The 18532-nt window shown below is 47.7% G+C and overlaps 1 long non-coding RNA gene across 13 annotated transcripts in view; it reads right to left on the reverse strand.

Annotated features, from left to right (window-relative positions):
• Positions 1-6018: 6018 nt before the first annotated feature.
• Positions 6019-18532, reverse strand: part of LOC109443383 (uncharacterized) — a 242668-nt gene continuing 230154 nt past the window's right edge. For all 13 annotated transcript variants that reach the window (XR_012490627.1, XR_012490619.1, XR_012490623.1 and 10 more), the window contains 2 exons: positions 7963-8225; positions 6019-6945 (listed from right to left, as the gene is read on the reverse strand). This is a non-coding gene — a long non-coding RNA (uncharacterized LOC109443383). The remainder of the gene's footprint in view (positions 6946-7962; positions 8226-18532) is intronic.

Below are 18532 nucleotides of genomic sequence, written 5' to 3' on the forward strand. Positions count from 1 at the left end.
AAAACTTTATAATAACATCCTTTGCATTTGTAAAAACATTTCATTTTTTTAATGGTCCTTATAATTCATTTGATTGCCCCTGAAACCGTGTGAGGGAGATCCAAGGGGTATTATTATCCCCTTTTAACAGATGAGGAAACTGAGGCACGTGAAACCTGGAATGTCTGCAGTAATAACAGCTCGTATTTATTTAACATCTCATATGTACAGAACTGCATTAATTTATTGAAGCTCTGGCAGGAAAGGTCCAGAGGCAGCTGCTGCTCAAGATGCATTCTTTTGGCTTGCAACACAATGTCATGAAATGATTTTTTAATTCGAAAACTTTTATGCAGGGCGCATGCACACCACATCTCCACAGTCGCTCTGCCCCACGTCGTCCCCAGGCCCACTTACCTGACCTGTGAAGGCACTTGTATTCAGGGCCCTGGATTGTATGTAACAAGTTACCAGATCTTCAAACGCTCCTGTGAGATGAGCTCTAGCTGATGGGAAATTGAGGCCCAAAGAGGCTAAATGTCTTGCCATAGGTCACACAGCCGCTAAGCGGCAGCAGCGGGAATCCAATGCAGGCTTGATTCCAAACCCCACGCTATCTGCATGGAGCGTGGAGAAGAGGCCCCAGAATGGTGCCATCCTGACCCCTCCCCCGGGGTTCTGAGCCCCACCCCTGTCACAGAGCATCTCCTGAAATCCCCAGGGCACAGGCACCTAGTTGCCTGTCACCCCCTGCACTCCTGCAGTGGCCACATTCCAAGAGGAAAACAGTCACACAATTCTGAAAATCAGTCTCCTGGGTATCTCGTCCAAACACCCAACGGTTAACGTTTATTGAGCACTTACTGTGTGCCACGCCTGGAGCTAAGCTGATTCGCTGCATTTCCTCATTTGGTCCTTACAACACACAGCAGGCAGGGCACCCTTATTATTTCCGTTTTTCTGATAAGGGAGCTGGTGCTACTTGTGGGTGAGTAGTTGGAGCTGGTCTCAGCTGGGAAGTCTTTCTGCTCAAAGTGGTGTTGGCTGTACATTTGTAGCCAACTGGTGGTCAGCTCAGGGCTGGCTGGGCCTGGCTGGCCTCACTCACGTGGCTGGTGGTTGGTTCTGGCTGGTGGTTGGCTCTTTCCTTCCAGTAAGCTTCTTTACATTTCAGAAGCATTCCAAAAGAGTGAAGGCAGAAACGGGAAGGCCTCCGCAACTCACTCCAAATCATTTCTGCCACAATCTGTTCATCAACACAAATCACAAAGCCAGCCCAGGAGAAAAGGGATGGAAAAATAGATTCAACCTCTGGATGGAAGGGGTAGCCAAGGGGGATGACACAACGGGATGGCACGGTTTTGTGGCCATGAAACCATCTACCACACCTGCCACCACTGTAAATAGTTTCTTCTCTTCAGAATTCCAAGTGTGCCTTCTGTTTCTCACAGGGAACCTCACTGGCACAATACATGATGCTATTTATGACATCATACTACACCTAGCCTTCCTCAGACTGCTTTTTATGCTTACCGCTATGTTTCTGATTCGTCTATAATTACCACATGTAGCTCCACTTCATTTCTTTTCACTTCTACATAACACTCTTTGTATAAGTTTAGTTTGTCCAGTCTCCTGTGGAGGGACATTTAGCCTAGCACTTTATGCTATTATTATACAAATACTATATTTCTCTTTTGCACATGAGAGTTCTCTAGGGAGTATAATTAGGAGAAAAGTTGCTGTAGTGTAATCCTGCCAAATTATTCTCTAAAGTCAATATGGTCTTTAATAGAACAAATAGAATTTGAGAGCTGAGCAGAGTTGAAAAACTGGGTTCACCTTACACTGTGCAATTAGCTGTGTTTGGAAAACCCGTAGTGCTGTCTGGATGGAATGAACCACCCACCCGAGAGAAGAATCCTGTCAATGGTGTTCCCAGGAGATGGTCAAACAATCCTTGCTTGAACTCTTGAAAATACACAGGGGAAGCTTGTCTTAACTGTGATTCCCTCTGCAGAGCAAGCATCATTTTAGAAAAATAATCCTTTCCCCTTGTAGTGCAGCTGAAGCCCAGGGTGTGTGGCCAAAGGAAGGAAGAAGAGATGATGAAAGTGGTCGCGTGGGCTGAGGTAGATCACAGAGGGACCACTCTGCCCTGGCAAGGAGCAGGCACGTCATCCTGAAGGTGGTGAGGGGGCACCGAAGGAAAGTGGGCAGGAAAGAAGCAGGGTCAGATTTGGTTTTTAATAGGTCATTCTATCTACAGTGTCCAAAATGGAGGCAGAGGGACCAAAGAGGAAACAGTAATCCCAAACAGGGGTGATACTGCCCAAATGAAGAGATCTTAAGGATGGAGAAAGGAATTTGCTCCAGAGGTTGAGGCTGGAATCTGGCATAAAACTGCCATATGACCATTGATGGATGAATGGATAAAGAAGATGTGGTACATATACACAATGGAATACTCCTCAACCATAATAAAAGGTGGAATATGGCCATTTGTGACGACATGGATGGATCTTGAGGGTATTATGCTAAGTGAAATAGGTCAGATGGAAAAAGACAAATACCGCATGATTTCACTCATATGCGGAACCTAGAACAAAAAAGTAACAAATGAGCTAATAAAACAAAACAAAAACTCATAGACACAGACAACAGAATGGTGGCTACCAGAGGGGAAGGGAGTGGGGGAGGGCAAATTGGGTATAGGGGTCAAAATATATGGTAACAGAAGGAAACTAGACTTTTGGTGGTGAGCACGCAATAAAGTACACAGATACTGAATTATAATTATGTACACCTGAAATTTAATGTTATTAACCAATGTTACCTCAATAAGTTTAATAATAAAAAAGTGCCGGATGGTACTTACTTACCCTGCTAACCTTGACCATTTGTTCTTTGATCTGAAAAACAAGGATAATAATAGCACCCATTTCATAGGGTTGGTATGCAGATAAAATGAGATCTTAAAGACCTCGGTGTCTGACTCAGTGTGTGTCCTCAATAAATGTTAGCTGTTCTTATTGTTAAAGAACTACTCAGAAGACTTAGTGACTACAGTAAAGTAGACTAAATTGCTGTAACTGAGAGATCCCAAAATGCACTATGGTTAACACACAACAGAATTTTATTTCTTATTCCCATGACAGTCCAAGGTGAGTGTCTCTGAATAGCACACAGCTCTCCCTACATGGTGACTTAGGGCCCCACGTGGCTACATTGTCACCTGAAACTTCCTTGCTCTCTTTATCCAGCCTGAGGAAGGGAATGAGGCATATCCATTTCTTAAAAGGCACTGGCACAACACTCCTGTTCACACTCTGTTGGTGAGAACTGGCCACATGGCCACACCTAGCTGCACAGGAAGCTAGAAAAAGCACCCAATGGCTGAAAAGCCACTTACCTTTCTCTCAGGCTTTCTCAACCTGTATTAATGTTGGGATTGCAGGCTGGATAAGTCTTTGTTGTGCGGTCTGTCCTGTGGTACATGGTATGTTTGGTAGCACCTTAGGATTCTACCTACTAGATGCTAGCTACACACACACACACACATCTTGACAACCAAAAATGTCTCCAGATATTGCCAAATAGCTTCTGGCGGGGGGGGGGGGGGGATTGTCCCTGGTTGAGAACCACTGCTCTACAAAGGAAAGGGGATTATGGGGGCAGCTGACCACCTATGTAGGAGAGAGGAAATTCAGGTTAATAGCTAAGCTCCATTCCTAGTCTCCACGAGAATGGGAGCTCCCTGAAGGCAAGGGTCTTGTTTTTTTCTTGTGTTTTTTTTCACTGCAGAACTTCCACCCCTCCCAGCTACCCTGTGCCTAGAGCAGCAGCTGACACTAGAAGGCATTCTAGGTGTCATTCAAGCATACTTTGAGTGCTTTCCATGAAGCAAGCACTGTGCTTATAAAGGCTGACCTGACCTCTCTCCTCGTGTCAGGAAATAGTAGTAGTAATAATAATAATAATAATAAAAATAATAATAATAAACAGGCCAGATCCACTGGAAGAAGGAAATCCCATGGTACCTTTCCCCCCACCTCTGGGGGTGCTGAGAACCTAGTATCTAAAGGAGAGACGTTCTTGCTCAGGCTGCTGCCCCACTGCTGATGAGTCCAGCTTCCAGAAGGCCTCCAGAAGCCTGAGCGCTGCAGAGCCCCCTGCCATGCCTGACTCAAGCCACTGCATCCTCTGAAGAAAGACCTGATTATGCCGGAGGCAGCCACCTGCAATTTCTCCTCCACTATGTCAAGCGCCGTGGGGTTCTAATTCTCCCCTTTGCTTCACAGCCTCCCGTCCTTTCTTTTAAGTACCACCCTCCTCCTGGCTCTGACATCTCTGTCACCATCACGGGCCAGGAGATGCAGTCACATTATGGTTGCTATGGATTAATCTAACAGCTATATTGATTTCTTGGTTACATCTATCCCAAAAGAGCCACAGAGAATCGGCCCCAAAGGGTCTGGAAAGATAAAAGAAGAGAAACATAAGTGGACATTCTTTTTCCTTCCAGGAAATAATAACTACAAACAAATTAGTGCTCGAGCCCATGTTCAGAAGCATCTAGTACAGAAGACCATGAAATACAAGCACCGTGGTCTAGGCCTGTAACGTGCGATGCAGAGGAAACCAAATGCCAAAATGGCCTGTAAAAGAACCTGGAAGTAGAAACAACGCAGAGCCATGGAAGGTCAGACAGATTATATATGCAACGAAAAGACTTACCAGCTATGTGAAATTAAAATCTCGGAGCCACAATTTCCTCACCTGTAACATGGAACTAACAATATCTACCTTGCAAGATTATTGTGAAGAATGCATGAGACAACAGGTGTGAAACTACCAAGTAAAGTCTCTGCCACATATTAAAATCTCAATTCATATGAGTTTTGCTTCACAAGGGGAAAGGAAAGTGGACACCCAGAAAATGTGCATGGTGTGAGGCATGACGATTGATAAGAAATCAAAATGGGGATAACATCAAAACAACCGCCTATAAACAGTATTAGAAACAAAAGAAACAAATGTCTATAAAATCATATGCTGTCCCTCCATGACAGAAACAGGCAGTAGCCCATGTGTCCCTCTAACGAGGCCACATGGGAGGGAAGCCAGACTGGGCCCCTCCAAACCCCAATATCTGTACCACCTTCTGCAGGAAGCTCATCACCAGCACAAAGCGTTCTATCCTGCCCCCGGGGAAAGCAAACCTCCCATCCTGCCACCCCCGAGAGGCCACCAAGCGGAGTCATTGCAGAAGGTGAGATAGAAAGGGGGCATGTTAAGTTCTAGAGCCACCTTGCAAAGCAACACCAAACCTCAGCTGCTGAAGAAATCAAACTCACAAAAGAAGGGCCTGAAGGAGTGTTTGGGCCAAATGTTCCCATACACACCATTCGACTAGTGGGGCAATCATTTTGACCCCAAATCTTCATCTGTAAGATGCTAGACCATGAGAAAGAACCCCCTTCCCCTTCTTCCTTCTTTCCTTCCTTCCTTCCTTCCTTCCTTCCTCCCTCCCTTCCTCCCTCCCTCCCTCCCTTCCTTCCTTCCTCCGTTCCTTTCTCCCTACCTTCCTCCTTCCCTCCCTCTCTTCCTCCTTTCCTCTCTCTGTCTCCCTCCCTCCTTGATTTCCAGGCACTGACAATCATTTTGACCCCCAGGATTCCAGGAAACCCTGAGACATAGTCTGAAGTGGGTCAGCAAACATGGCAGTTGAGAAATTCTTGATAATTCTAGGCGTGGTCCAAGGAACACAGGTGTAAATGTCATCCTCTTGCACTTTTCAGAGGAGAGTCCCACCGGTCATTTTAAACTTCGTCAAGCAGGACAAGGGAAACTCTTCTGGGTCAAAAGAAGGCAAAACCCAGATACGCTCATTAAAACTGGCCCCTCCCCCAATCAGAACCTTTAGGTGATATGAATCCATAGTGATTTGGTTTCGTGCAAGAGAAACAGAGTGCTGGGTGAATACCTACAATGCACTAGGCAGTGGGGCCAGATTCAGAGATAAGCAACATTCACGTATTAATTCAACAAAATTTATTAAGCTCGTACTAGGTGCCAGCTATGAAATTAGGAACTGGATTCAGAGCAGTCAACTCAGTGGGGAAAAGGGCATTTTTTCTGCTCTCAAGTTCACAGAGATACAGAAAAATAAACAGACCTTCAAAACGGGTGGTAAATCCAATGGGAATAGCCACAGAGGGGACTGAGACGGGTCTACAGGACGGGTCTACAGGACGAGTCGTTGGGAGTTCAGCAAAAACTCTCTTAAATGAATGACTGACTAGGTATGAATGAATGAACTGGTGAGAGATAGGGACCTCGGAGCAGAAGGAACATCAAGTATAAAAGCAAAGGCACATGCAAGACCATCAAAAGTGTCAACAAATAAGTAACTTGGTGTGGCTGCTGCATACAAAGGTAGGAAGGTAATAACCAGAGCAACGATAACAGAAAGATGGTTGCCATTTCTTGAGTGTCTTTCCATGTGCTTACCACTGTTGCAAGAGCTTTTGGTGCATTATTTCATCGAATATGCACATTATTAGTCCCACTGTACAGATGGGCAAATTGAGGTAAAGAGAAGCTAAAAATTTGCCCAAAGTAACCCAGCCCATAGGTGGCAGAGCTGGGATTCAAACCAATGCTAGAGTCTTTACTCTTCATCTCTGGGTCTCGGGGAGGGCTCGGCATTTCACAGGACGACTTCTGGACTCAGTCTTGCAGGTAATGAAGAGGCCAGCAAAGGCCTCTTAAACCTCTCACATTCTACAAGGAGAGGCAGGCATGGGCAGAGGCCTTCAGCGTCTACGCAGGCCACGGCACGTGTCCTGTGAGCCACAGGTATAGACAAAGAGGCACGTCTATGCCTCTGCTCCCAAGTGAGGGCCAGTTGAACGATGACCGATTGACGATGGCTTCATGGCACTGGTATCATTCAAGTTGAGTCTGGAGGAAAGAGAGGGAATTCAGGCAGATGTCACAGTATAGCAAGGCCTGACATTTGGAAACTGCAGGTGTATGACGCAGCTGCATTTGAAGCTGCGTTTGGAGCAGCCTGGAGCAGTGGGGCAGGAGTGGCTGGAACAGCAGGTTTTGCACTTGGAGCTCCTCTGTGGCCTTGAGTCCAGGGTTCGGCATTGAAGGAGAAGTAACTAGAGGGCTCCTCAAACATTGGAGAGGGCGGCCCTGCATTGCTAAAGATGGTGGAAGTAAAACTCGTGCAAGAAACCCCTGCATATACACTGGGAGCTTTTAAAGTGCTTGGCAGCTGACAAGCTGTGCACCTGGGCCTCTAAGTGGGTGAAGGCTGCTGGCAAAAATAAAGGGGGCTGATGGATCTAAGAAATGTCTCTTTCCTCTACTCTTTTTTCAGTTTTTAAGGGGGGAAAAAAAAAAGTCCCATGACACTGGTTGATGTAAGAAAGCCCACTTAAAGCACCTGAACCAGAGAAAAGGCCAGAGATGAAGTGGGAAAGCACCTGAGATTAAGTGCTAGCCTGTCCCTGACCAGCTGTGTGCTCACCATACCATCGCCTCCTTCTGGGGAAGACTACATTTCCCATGCTCCCTTGCAGTTAATTTGAGGCCATGTGACTGTGATTTGACCAATAGAGTGTGAGCAAGGGAAAGCCACTTCCAGGGCTACTGTGTGGCCTTCACCTTTTGAGCCTCAGTTATCCCCTCTGTCAAATAAGGGTGAACACCTCTCCTTGGTGGGTTCATGTGAGGGTGAAATGATACTACGTCACGGGATGTGTGTACACACAGTCTAGCTCAGTAGCCCACATACACGGTCAATGTACAATCCAGAGCCAGATGCCATGGGAGAGCCAGAGAAATGGAAGGTGGGACTGCTGCCTTCTGTGGGAGGTTGCCGCTGAGACGGCCCCAGTGATCCTGCCCCCCAGTATCCAAGCCCTTGCACAATCCTCTCCAGTGTGTGGGATGGACTGAATGACTCACGTCTAATGAACAGAATATGCTAGAGCCATTCTCTCTTTAAGCTTCCAGGGAGACTCTTTTGCCTCTCGCAGCTTCTGGTGGCTCCAGACATTCCTTGATTTGTGGCTGCGTCAGTCCAGCCTCTGCCTCTGTCTTCACACGGCCTTCTCCTCTTCTCTCTGTCTTCTCCACCCCTGTCTCTCGTAAGGACACTTGTCATTGGATTTAAGGCCACCCAGGTAATCCAGGATGATCTCATCTCAAGATCCTTAACTTAATTACATCTGGGAAAAAAAAAAAAAAAGTTTTTTTTTCCAAATGAGCTCACATTCACAGGTTCAGGGGTGTGGACATATTTTGGGGGGGCGGAGGTGGGGGAGGGCACCATTCAACCCATGACACTACCAAGAGACAGGCACAGGTCTTGTTCAGCATTAAATTCCCCTGACCATGGCACCTAAAGTAGTGACTGAGACTAAGCAGGAATCTGACACAAGTCTGTTGAACCCAAAGGCAGCAGAGCATAGGATTTAAGTGACTGGCTTTAGAATTAGCTAACCCTCTATTTATTCCTCAACCACTTACAAATGATGTGACGTTAGGCAAATTGCTTAAATTCTCTGAACTTGCGCTTCCTCCTGTGGGCATTTTAATGGCACCCATCTCGTGGGGTTATTACAAGCATTTAGCTAGTAAATGCAAAGCACTAATAGGGACGCAGAGTGCAGACAGCGCCTGGCATATAGGGAGTGGTCAGTGAGGGCTTGCTCTTCTGACGAGCATGTTGACAAATGGAGTTGCTGTGGTTCCACCCTCACAAAACCTCCCAGCCTTTTGCCCGGTCTGCCATGGGGGTCCCTTCCTGCTCAGAGTCCCTGAGTGCCCAGAAGCTCTTCTTTGAGACTGCTGTGGACAAATATCCCAGCCGTGCCCTCCCATTGCAGGCCCCTTTCCTTTCCCACTGCCTGGCTCGCCTCCTTCAACGATGCCTCCCAGAGCAAGGCTGGCAGTGAGCTCGCCTGGGCCCCTCATTGTTATTCCTGGCAGGAGGTTATCCTGTCAGCATCCTTGGAGGCCCATAAAAATACCTGCAGTTTGTCTTTCATCAGAGCAGCTCGAAGCCCCGTGGCATCCTCTAAGAAGACGGTGAGCTCCCAACTGTGTTCTGGGAGCGGCTACTTCCCAGGATGGTCTGGTATGTGTGAGGCAGAGGGAGCGAGTGTGAACTGAAATAACCCAGCCCGGGCACTGGCTTGAGAACCACGCCCCTCCAAGCCGCCAAAGAGAAACAAGTCTTCGTGTGTGGAGAGAGTCTCCTTGGGATTTTCTAGATGTCAGTGCTCTGAGTCACACACAAGTGGGTCTGCATTTCCACTTTGCTACTGAGTAGCTGTGTGACTTTGGGCATTTCACTTAACCTCTCTGTGCTTCAGTTTCTGCCTCTCTAAAACAAAGCAGATGTATTATACTAAGAGCCACTTTGCCAGGTTCCTGGGAGGACTGAAAGGGACAGTGTGGGCACAGGCTAAAAGAAAATATCGGCAGCACATGTAACTGACAAAGGACTTGTATCTAGAGTATGTTAAACACTCCTGCAACTCAGTCATAAGACAAACACATCCCCTCCCCAGTGCAGAAAAGACTTAAACTTAAGACACTTCACAAAAGAAGACACGGACAGTAAGTCTAAGAAAAGGTGATCAATGTTATTAGTCATGGGGGAAATGCAAATTGTAACAATGAGACACCCTTTCACCTCTACCAGAATGGCCAAAATGAACAAGACTGCTAATGCCAAGTGTTGGTGAGGTTGTGGAGCCATTGAAACTCTCATACACTCATGGTGGGAGTGCAAAACTGACATAACCACTTGGAAAAAAACAGGGTGGCTTTATCAAGTTAAAAATACACTTAGCATATGACCCAACAATTCCACTCCTAGGTATTTCCCCAAGATATATGTCTATAAAAAGGCTTGTACGTGAAAGCTCAGAGCAGACTTATTCGTAGTCACCAAAAGTTCAAAACAACCCAAACGGCCATCGGTAGATAAAAGAATAAACAGAGTTCGGTATATCTAGACAACGGAATATTGGACAGCAATACAAAGGAACACCTACTGGTATACCTGGATGCATACCGTAAACACTACGCAGAGTGAAAGAAACCAGACATAAAACAGCAAAACTTCCATTCTTAAGTTCTAGAACGAACAAACAATTCTGTGATGACAGAAACGAGAGCAGGAGCCACCTCCATGTGAGGGTGGGGTAAGAGAACGCATGGAAAGAAGCCCAGGGAATTCTCTGGGGTGGTACACGTGTCCTATGTCCCTGTCTTAGGGTGATGGGTACGTAAGGGCACACATTTGTCAAAAGTCACCAAACTCTATACTGGACACCTTTGCATTTTGCTGTATGGGAATTACATCGGCACAGAAAACACTGAAAAGGGATCGTGTACATAGAGCACTCAGCACGTGGGCCAAGCTCCTAGGCAGAAGGCAGACAACGTCCACTGCTATTAGGAAATGGGAAAAACAAGTCAAAGCATGGAAATAATCCAACTGCAGGTTGGGAGTTTAAAGGGATCCTTGAGACTCTGAACCTAATTTGTCAGGTCCCTCTCTGAGATGGGGAAAACCCACCAAAAGGAAGCCTCAGCTGAGTCTTTTGTGCTCTGGCCCCAACCTTTTCTACTCTTTCCTGTAAACAGCAAAACAAAAAAGGTGTGTTTAGCTGGATGGAGATGCTATTCCTAGGAGAGGGTAACTTTGGGGAGCTATTGTTCAGAACAGGCTTACTAAATAATAAGGATGCACGGATATCTCCAGGGGTCCACAGTGTAAGCTGCTACATCCGGGGGTTTTAAAGATACCCAAGGCAGCTGTGGACATGAAACTGGCCTGGCTGCTTCGGCTGAGGGTTCCTGAAGACAGGCCAGTTCCCAAGATAAGGAAATTAGCTGAGGCCCAACTGACCCCCAAATTCCCATCTAATCCCAGGCTATCTTTCCCCTTACTGGCCTCCCCTAGAAGGCTCTTCCTGCATCCCTCCCTCATTCTAGAATGTTCCATCTGCATGATAGGCTGTGGTCTGCATAGAAGCAAGGAGACATTGCTCCCAGCAGAGCACACTGGCTGTTCCACTCTATCTGGGGCCTCTCACTGGACACAGACCTGCAGTGGCCCCAGGGTCGGCCCAGAGTTGCCTCTCGCTCTGCTCTCAAGGAGCCTCATCCATTACACGTGAGACACACAAGACGAGAGCTCCCACCCCGTGGCTCTGAGGTTCTGCCCTTCGTGGCTGTCATCCTCCCCATCCTCCTGCTGTGGCCTGAGTCTTCTCCCACAAGTCCTGAGGGCATCAGCAAAGAGTGGCCGAGACCAGCATGCAGGGCCTCCCTGGTGGCCCCCTGCCTGGCCTGTGCTGTCCACCTTCCAGACCTCCACGGGCGGCTCCAGCCTTGTCAGCACAGAGGTGCGCCCATTTGCATGAAGTAATTGCCCACAGTGTTTTTTAAATAAAACACTCTGCATCTGAGGGGAGGAGGAGGAGGAGGAGGGGGAGGAGGAGGAAAGATTTCCCTATCATCCATTACCAGAGAGGGCCGCTAGTTGGGAAGCAGCGGCTTAGGGAAGCCATCTTTCTGGGAGGTGGCAAAAGTGCCACCTTTCTGGCCTTCATCAAAGACTTGTTCAAAGAAGAAGAAAAGCTTTGGACATTATTCCACAATCTCTGTCTTGATTTGACGTGGGGTTTTATGCTTGCTATTTAATGCCGTGCTCCCTCAGGCTGGGGAGGTTTGCAGGTGAGTGCGGCCCCTCACCTGCTTGTGCCCAGGTGCCCACTAGAAGCAGAGGGCAAAGGCGAGGTGTGGCAAGGGCAGGCGGGGGGTGGGGGAGGAGTGAGGGGCAGCCAGGAGCTCATCCGGGGAGGTGAGAAGGTCTCAGGAGGCAGGACTTGACTTACAAAGCACAAAATCAAAGATAAAATTATTATGAATTTCAAGATGGCTATGGCAGACTATTAAACTCCAAGCATAGAATCCCCCCTCATTTCTGCCAGTCAGTATAGCTGAAGGTTAAGACCCCCCTGCGAGCCAACATGGGTTCAAGTTACTGAGCTTCCCCATTTATAAAATGAGGATAGTAACAGTACCCCGTCCGTTAGGCTGATTTGAGAATTAGACAAACTAATAATAATTGCTAACTCTTACGTAGCACTTATTAGATGCCCCACACTATTTTATGTGCTTTAGAAACATGAACTCATTTAACCCTCATAAGAAGCCAATAAATAGGTTGGTATTGTTCCCACTTTACAAAAGAAGAAGCTGAGGCACAGAGAAGTAAAGCAACTTGCCCGAACCCACACAGCAGGTAAGCAGGTAGGCGGCATAGCCAGTGTTTGAACACCTTCTCCTAGCTCTGGAGTCTGCACTTGTGGGCCAAGACTACACTTTCTAACGAGGACAATGGTTACTGTTTCATCTCATCATCCTCACAAGCCAATGAGGTAGGTTTTATACTCATCTGAGATTGTTTCACAGAGGAGAACATGGAAAACTCCACGAGGGTAAGAAACTTGGGCGATGGGCTAAGCATTTGGTTTGAATAACTGTACTTTGAGGGTTTCCAAGGGAAGCACCAGGGATGCCAGCAGGACTGACTCCGGGAGGGGAGGGAATGTGGGCTCAGGACAGGAGGCGAGATGGTGAATGTGTGGCCTCTGACAGAGGGGCCTGCAAAAATGCCTTCCACATTGCCCATGGGCTCACGACAGAATCGGAAAGCCTTGAGTCTGAGGGGTTGGAAAAGTGATAGTTGCACCCCCAGGATGCTAAGACCCTAGATTATCAGGGCAGGATGGCAGCATAGAGCTCGTCAAATCTGAGTCCTAATTTTATGGTTGGGGAAACTGAGGCTAGAGGAAAGAAGTGGCTAGCCTAATGCCCTAGAGTCAGAAAGCACAGTCCCAAGAGCAGATAGCCACCCCCCACACCCCCAGCCCACACCCCCACCGCACAGCCAGAGTGTCTGTGAGTGTCTTGAGCAGATACCAAGGGCCCCAGGCCCATGAATCCAATAGTCGATAGTTCTCCCAACAGGCTGCTGGAAAACCACTGGCATGGCTGTCCTACGCACAACTGAATCGTTATAAAATAAAGCCCCTTGCTGCTAATAAGGCCATTTCTAGTGAGGGTTGCTTTTTACCGGTTGTAACATTTAGAGAGAAAATAACACTACCTTTGAAGTCAGGCAGACTAGATTTGAAAAGGGTTCTACCACTTACTTCTTGGCTGTGTGACTTTAGGCAAATGACTTAACCTCTCTGAGTTTCAGTTTCCTCATCAGTCAAATAGCTCTGACGTGAGCTCACTCCATAGTGAACACAGATTTCTGGGACAGATGAAATGAACAGGAAGGCACAGAGTGTAAAACTGTCTAGTGTGAAAAAGCTGGTGCATAGTAGGTGCTCAATAAAGGTCATTCTGAATCCATCAGAGGCCAAACCCACATACTGTGGGATAGAAGACTCTCAGGGGAGATGTCAGTTCTAAATCACCTAAAAGCACCTACCAGACCTCTCCAACTAAAATCCAAGGAGGGCAAATAAGAGCAGAATTTGGAGAGGTCTGAAATAAGGCCACCATTCATCATGACACAGGAGACAAGACTGGGAGAGCCTGGTAACAGGAGGCAGGGGCAGGCGTTGAGGAGGAGGGTACTTGTGAGAGAACTTACATTTTTGGAGGGTTTTTTGTTTTGTTTTGTTTTGTTTTTTATTTAAGGTCTCGTTAACTATTTGATAAAACTCATTTCTGGTTCATGTTCTCAGCAGAAAAACACATTCAGGTTGAACAGTAAGAACGGACCACACTTGGAAAGTCCTCACAGGTCCTCATGTCTCTCTGGCATTCACTGCAACTGAGGGTGACATGGGTTGAGCGCGTGATTTGAATAATTGCACTTTGAGGATTTCCAGGGGAAGCACCCAGGGCAACCTTCTGACTGGGGATCTTATGACACAGACATTCAAATAAAGAAAATCTGCAAGTCCGGAAGATGCTCGCTGGACTGCCATGTATTCGCCTAGGAAGAGTTTATTGCTCATCCATCATGGATGCTCGGCTGGAGACGGAGGACGCATCACCAACAACATGGGCTCGGCAGAGGACTTGCCCTCTCCCGGGGGAAGCTTGCCAAAGAGAACTTTCCCCGTGAAAAGCCCTAGGTAGAGAAATTGTCAACGAGCACAGTGTGTAACTAGGGACCCGCTGATGACAGGCAGTCCAGGGAGCCCTTCAAGGAAGTGGCACTTAGGGTGAGACTTGAAGGATGAAAGGGGAGTGTGTGAGATTCCTGGGGCTGCTATAATAAAGGACCACAAACGGGGTGGCTTAAAACAACAGAAAAGTATTCTCTCGCAGTTCGCGAGGCCACAAGCCTGGCATGAAGGTATCGGCAGGGTCGTGCTCTCTCCGAAACCTGTAGGGTTGCCTCCTCTAGCCTCTGCTTTACCTACAACCTTGGCCATGCCTTGGCTTGTAGAAGCATCACTCCAATCTCTGCCTCCACGTTCACGTGCCTTCTGTCCTGTGTGTCTGTGTCTTTCTTATGAGGACACCAATCATTGGGTTAGAGGCCACCCTAATCCAGCATGACCTCATCGGAACCAGATTACATCTATGAAGGCCCTATTTCCAAATAAGGTCACATTCACAGGTACCACGGGTTAGGACGTGAACATGTCTTTTGCGGGGGGACCCAATTCTATGTACTATAGGGAGCAAAGCACAGGTGGGTGAACAACTGGCAAAGCCCTCAGCTGGAGATGGAGCTGGAGGGGCAGGACGTGGTGCCTTTGGGAACACAAAGAAGCCAGAGTGCTTAGAGGTGGGGGGAGGGCACAGGAGGGGAAAGTGGCCTTGGCGAAGTGGAAAGTGGGCCTGAGCCAGATCAAACTGACCCAAGAAACAGGGAGGAGCTACCGGGGAATTCGCCAGCTTTGCACTGTCTGAGAAACGCCCTCTGTTTCCCAGCTCATGCTGGAGTGGGCCTCACACAGGGTGACATATGGGCAGGGAGTTGTGCTCATGGGCGTCTTCATAGCCTGAGGCACCGTATCTGTGACTGGCCCGCCTTCCTGGACAACCAGGCGTGAGGCAGAGATTTTCTGGCAATGATGTGCTCTCTCTGCTCTGGAAAGCCAGAGGCTGAAAATGCCTCGTTCACTGCAGAGTGGCTGCCTGAGTGCATCCTGACAGGCATCTGGGAAAACCAGACAGTGTCCTCCTTTGAAAAAAATATGGCTGCTTGGCTGTGTATATAAAACATACTTGGGTCTTTGAGAGACATATAACACACACACACACACACACACACACACACACACACACACTATATATATCTTGATGTAGATGCCATATATACCTATACATGCTTGAAGGTTTCAAGCATATATAAATACATACAACACATATATTTTATAAAATACACATCTATTTCAAAGACCAAAAGTGTTACACTTGAAATAAAGGCTTATTTCCTGTGTAGGCTGACTGTGATAGAAGGTCATTCGTTCCTTCACTCCACAAATATTTACGGAGTGCCCCTCATATCACAGGTTCTGTTCCAGCCTAAGACAAAAATCCCTGCCCTCTTGGAGGTGACTTTCTAGTGGGATAAGGGGAACTAATGGATCAACTCTAAAACTGTAAGAGCATTAAAAGGTGCCAAGAACAACGGAAGAAAATAAAGGTAGGGGAGAGCCGCACCAGTGTCACAGCATGTGTGGGAGTTTGAATGTCAAGTGCAGTGGCCAGGGCAGGTCTCCCTGAGATGCTAATGTCTGAGCAGAGGCTTGGGGGACGGGAGGGAGTGACCAGTGAGGATAGCGAGTGTCCAGCAGGTGCAAACTCCTGAGAGTCTCAGAGCCGCCTGGAGCGTTTGAGAGGTGACAGGGCCGGATGGCAGGGTGGGACGCACGAGGCGGAAAGTTCTCAGACACGACTGGGGCGGCAGGGCTGCACCCTATGGGCCTTGTAGACCATCACGAGGCCTGTGGCTTTTCGTCTGAATAGGATGGGACGCCTTCGGGGGTTTTGAAGCAGAGAGCTTATGTGTTCTGGCTTCCATTTCAAATGGGCACCCTGGCGGTTGTTCTGAGAATGGAGTGTATAAGGCCAAGGGCAGATGCGGGAGACCTGTCACAAGCTGTTGCAACGATGCAGGTAAGAAGTGATGGTGGCTTGGACGGAGGGAGTGATGGTGGGGTGGTGAGAGGAGGTGACACTCGATATGTGTTGCTCATAGCTGAATATAACGGGTGAGTGAGGGGAGTCCAAGGCGGACTTACTCCAAGGTTGTAGCCCGAGTGACTGAAAAGACGGGGTTGCCATTGACAAAGATGGAGAAGACTGCAAATGGGAAGATTTGGGGGAGGGCAGGGGGCGCGGGGATCAGAAGTTTGTGGTAAAACGGTTAGACACCCAAATGGACAGGAGATGGAGGCAGCTGAATGTACCAGTCTGGAGGGCGGGGGGAGGGAACCTTTGGGGGTGTTGGTGTAAAGAGGACGTGGGCACCCCTAAGACCAAAGGAGATATCCAAGGCTTTGTGTCCAAATAAAAAAGAGAAGAGATCTAAGAATTGAGGCTGCAAGGCAAACGTTGCGACTCTCCAAAATTTAGGGTCAGGGAGAAGAGGAGAAACAGACAAAGTGGGGTGGCCAGGAGCGTGGGGTCCTGGAAGCCAAATGAGGGACATGTTTCAAGGAGGATTTAGTAACTGTATCAAAGGCAGTTCAAGGTCAAGTCACAAAAGACTTGGAACAACCATTGGAGGAGGCACTTACATTTTAGAAGTGAAGACCAGAGGTCTCCGGACATGCATGGATTTTTTTGTTCTTACCTCTTACACCAGGGACAATCATTGGTTGGTTATCTTAAGTATGAATATAATCTTAGTTCTGGTCTGTCCTTCCTACTAGAAACCCATTCACTGCTATATAGGCTCAACTGTGTTCTCTCAAATTCATATGCCGAAGCCCTAACCATCCCAGTACCTCAGAATGTGACTATATTTGGAGATAAAGTCTCTAAAGAGGTGATTAAATGAAAATGAGGTCGTTAGGCTGGGGCCCTACTCCACTAGAAGACAGACACTGGGGATTCAAGCACACATGGACAAAGCCATGAGAGGACATAGTGAGAAAGCAGCCATCTGCAAGCCAAGGAGAGCGGCCTCAAGAGAAACCTGCCGACACCTATCTTGGACTTCCAGGCTCCAGAACTGTGAGAAAGTAAATGTATTTTTAAGCCACCCAATCTGTGGCATTTTGTAATGGCAGCCCTAGCAAATTAATCCAACTAAAAAATAAAAATATATATATTTTTTGTCTTTGCATCTCTGGTACCTTGCACGAATCATGGCTCCCAAAAGCAAATGCAACGGGGCTTGTGCTTCAGAGATACAGTAACATAGGTAGCTGTATTCCTTAAGACTAGATTTGGCCAGACAAGACAGAAATACATTTTTCTCATTTACCTGAAGTCTAGAGAGAGACAGTTCAGGACTCATGGAACAGCCTAGTTTTTGAGTTCCTTCTTTAGTCTTGTTGGTCTATGTTCTACCTCATGGTTCAAGATAGCTGCTTAAGCACCAACCATCACTTCTACATCCTAGCTAGCAGGAACAAGGAAGGGGAACTGTTCTCTCCTTCCCTCTCCTTAAGAACTCTTCAAAGAACACAATTGTGCTTGTATTGCATTCATAAGAAACTAGCCACATGGCCACACCCAGCTGCAAGGAAGGTTGAGAAATTCAGTCTTTATTCTGGGCAACCATTCACTGATTGAAAAATCAGGGGTTTTATTACTAAAGATGAAACAAAAATGTAACCCTTCTTGGTACTCTTCCATGGGTTCTCCCAATACAGTGTCTGGCAGAACAGTCCAGCCAACCTTTCCCAGGAGCCCCTCAGCGTAATGTCCCAGAGATCCAGCTGGAAACCACTGGTCTAGACAGCAAAGTGGAGTTGACTCTGCAGATAGGACATGCCACCTCCAGAGGGTCTCATGAGGAGCCCATGGCAGGAAGGAGGGAATGGTAGAATAAAATGGTCTTCACAGTCTTCCTGAGGGGATGCTGGACCCCAAAGAACTGTGTAAAGGAGGGAAAACATTGAGAGCAAGTGTCTCTTGGATCAGAGATGAGGTGTGATGGGACCTGTCCTAGAATCAATGGGCCACTTGCCTGGATGCAGATACGATCAGGGAGGTGGGGAGAACCCGTCTCTAGCTCTGGACGCCTTTCTTAAAGGATCTGCCTGCCTTCCTAGGGGGCTGACCCTTAGAAGGCAGTGACTGCTGTAGCTCTCCAGGCCAATGGGGGGTCGCTGTGACAGCTCTGGGGGGCATCAGCTATGGAGGGACTGGAAGGCACATCTCCTCCAGCTGGGACATGAGAATGGAGTGAAGGCACTCCTGGGACAGCTGGCAGTGGTGCCTCACAAAAGCTGCAGAGCCCAATTCTAGGCGGTGAGATTAAACACACAGGTGACTATGAGAAGCCTGCAAGGGAACAGGC

The sequence above is a fragment of the Rhinolophus sinicus genome, linkage group LG12, assembly GCF_036562045.2.
Source record: "Rhinolophus sinicus isolate RSC01 linkage group LG12, ASM3656204v1, whole genome shotgun sequence".
Lineage (NCBI taxonomy): Eukaryota > Metazoa > Chordata > Mammalia > Chiroptera > Rhinolophidae > Rhinolophus > Rhinolophus sinicus.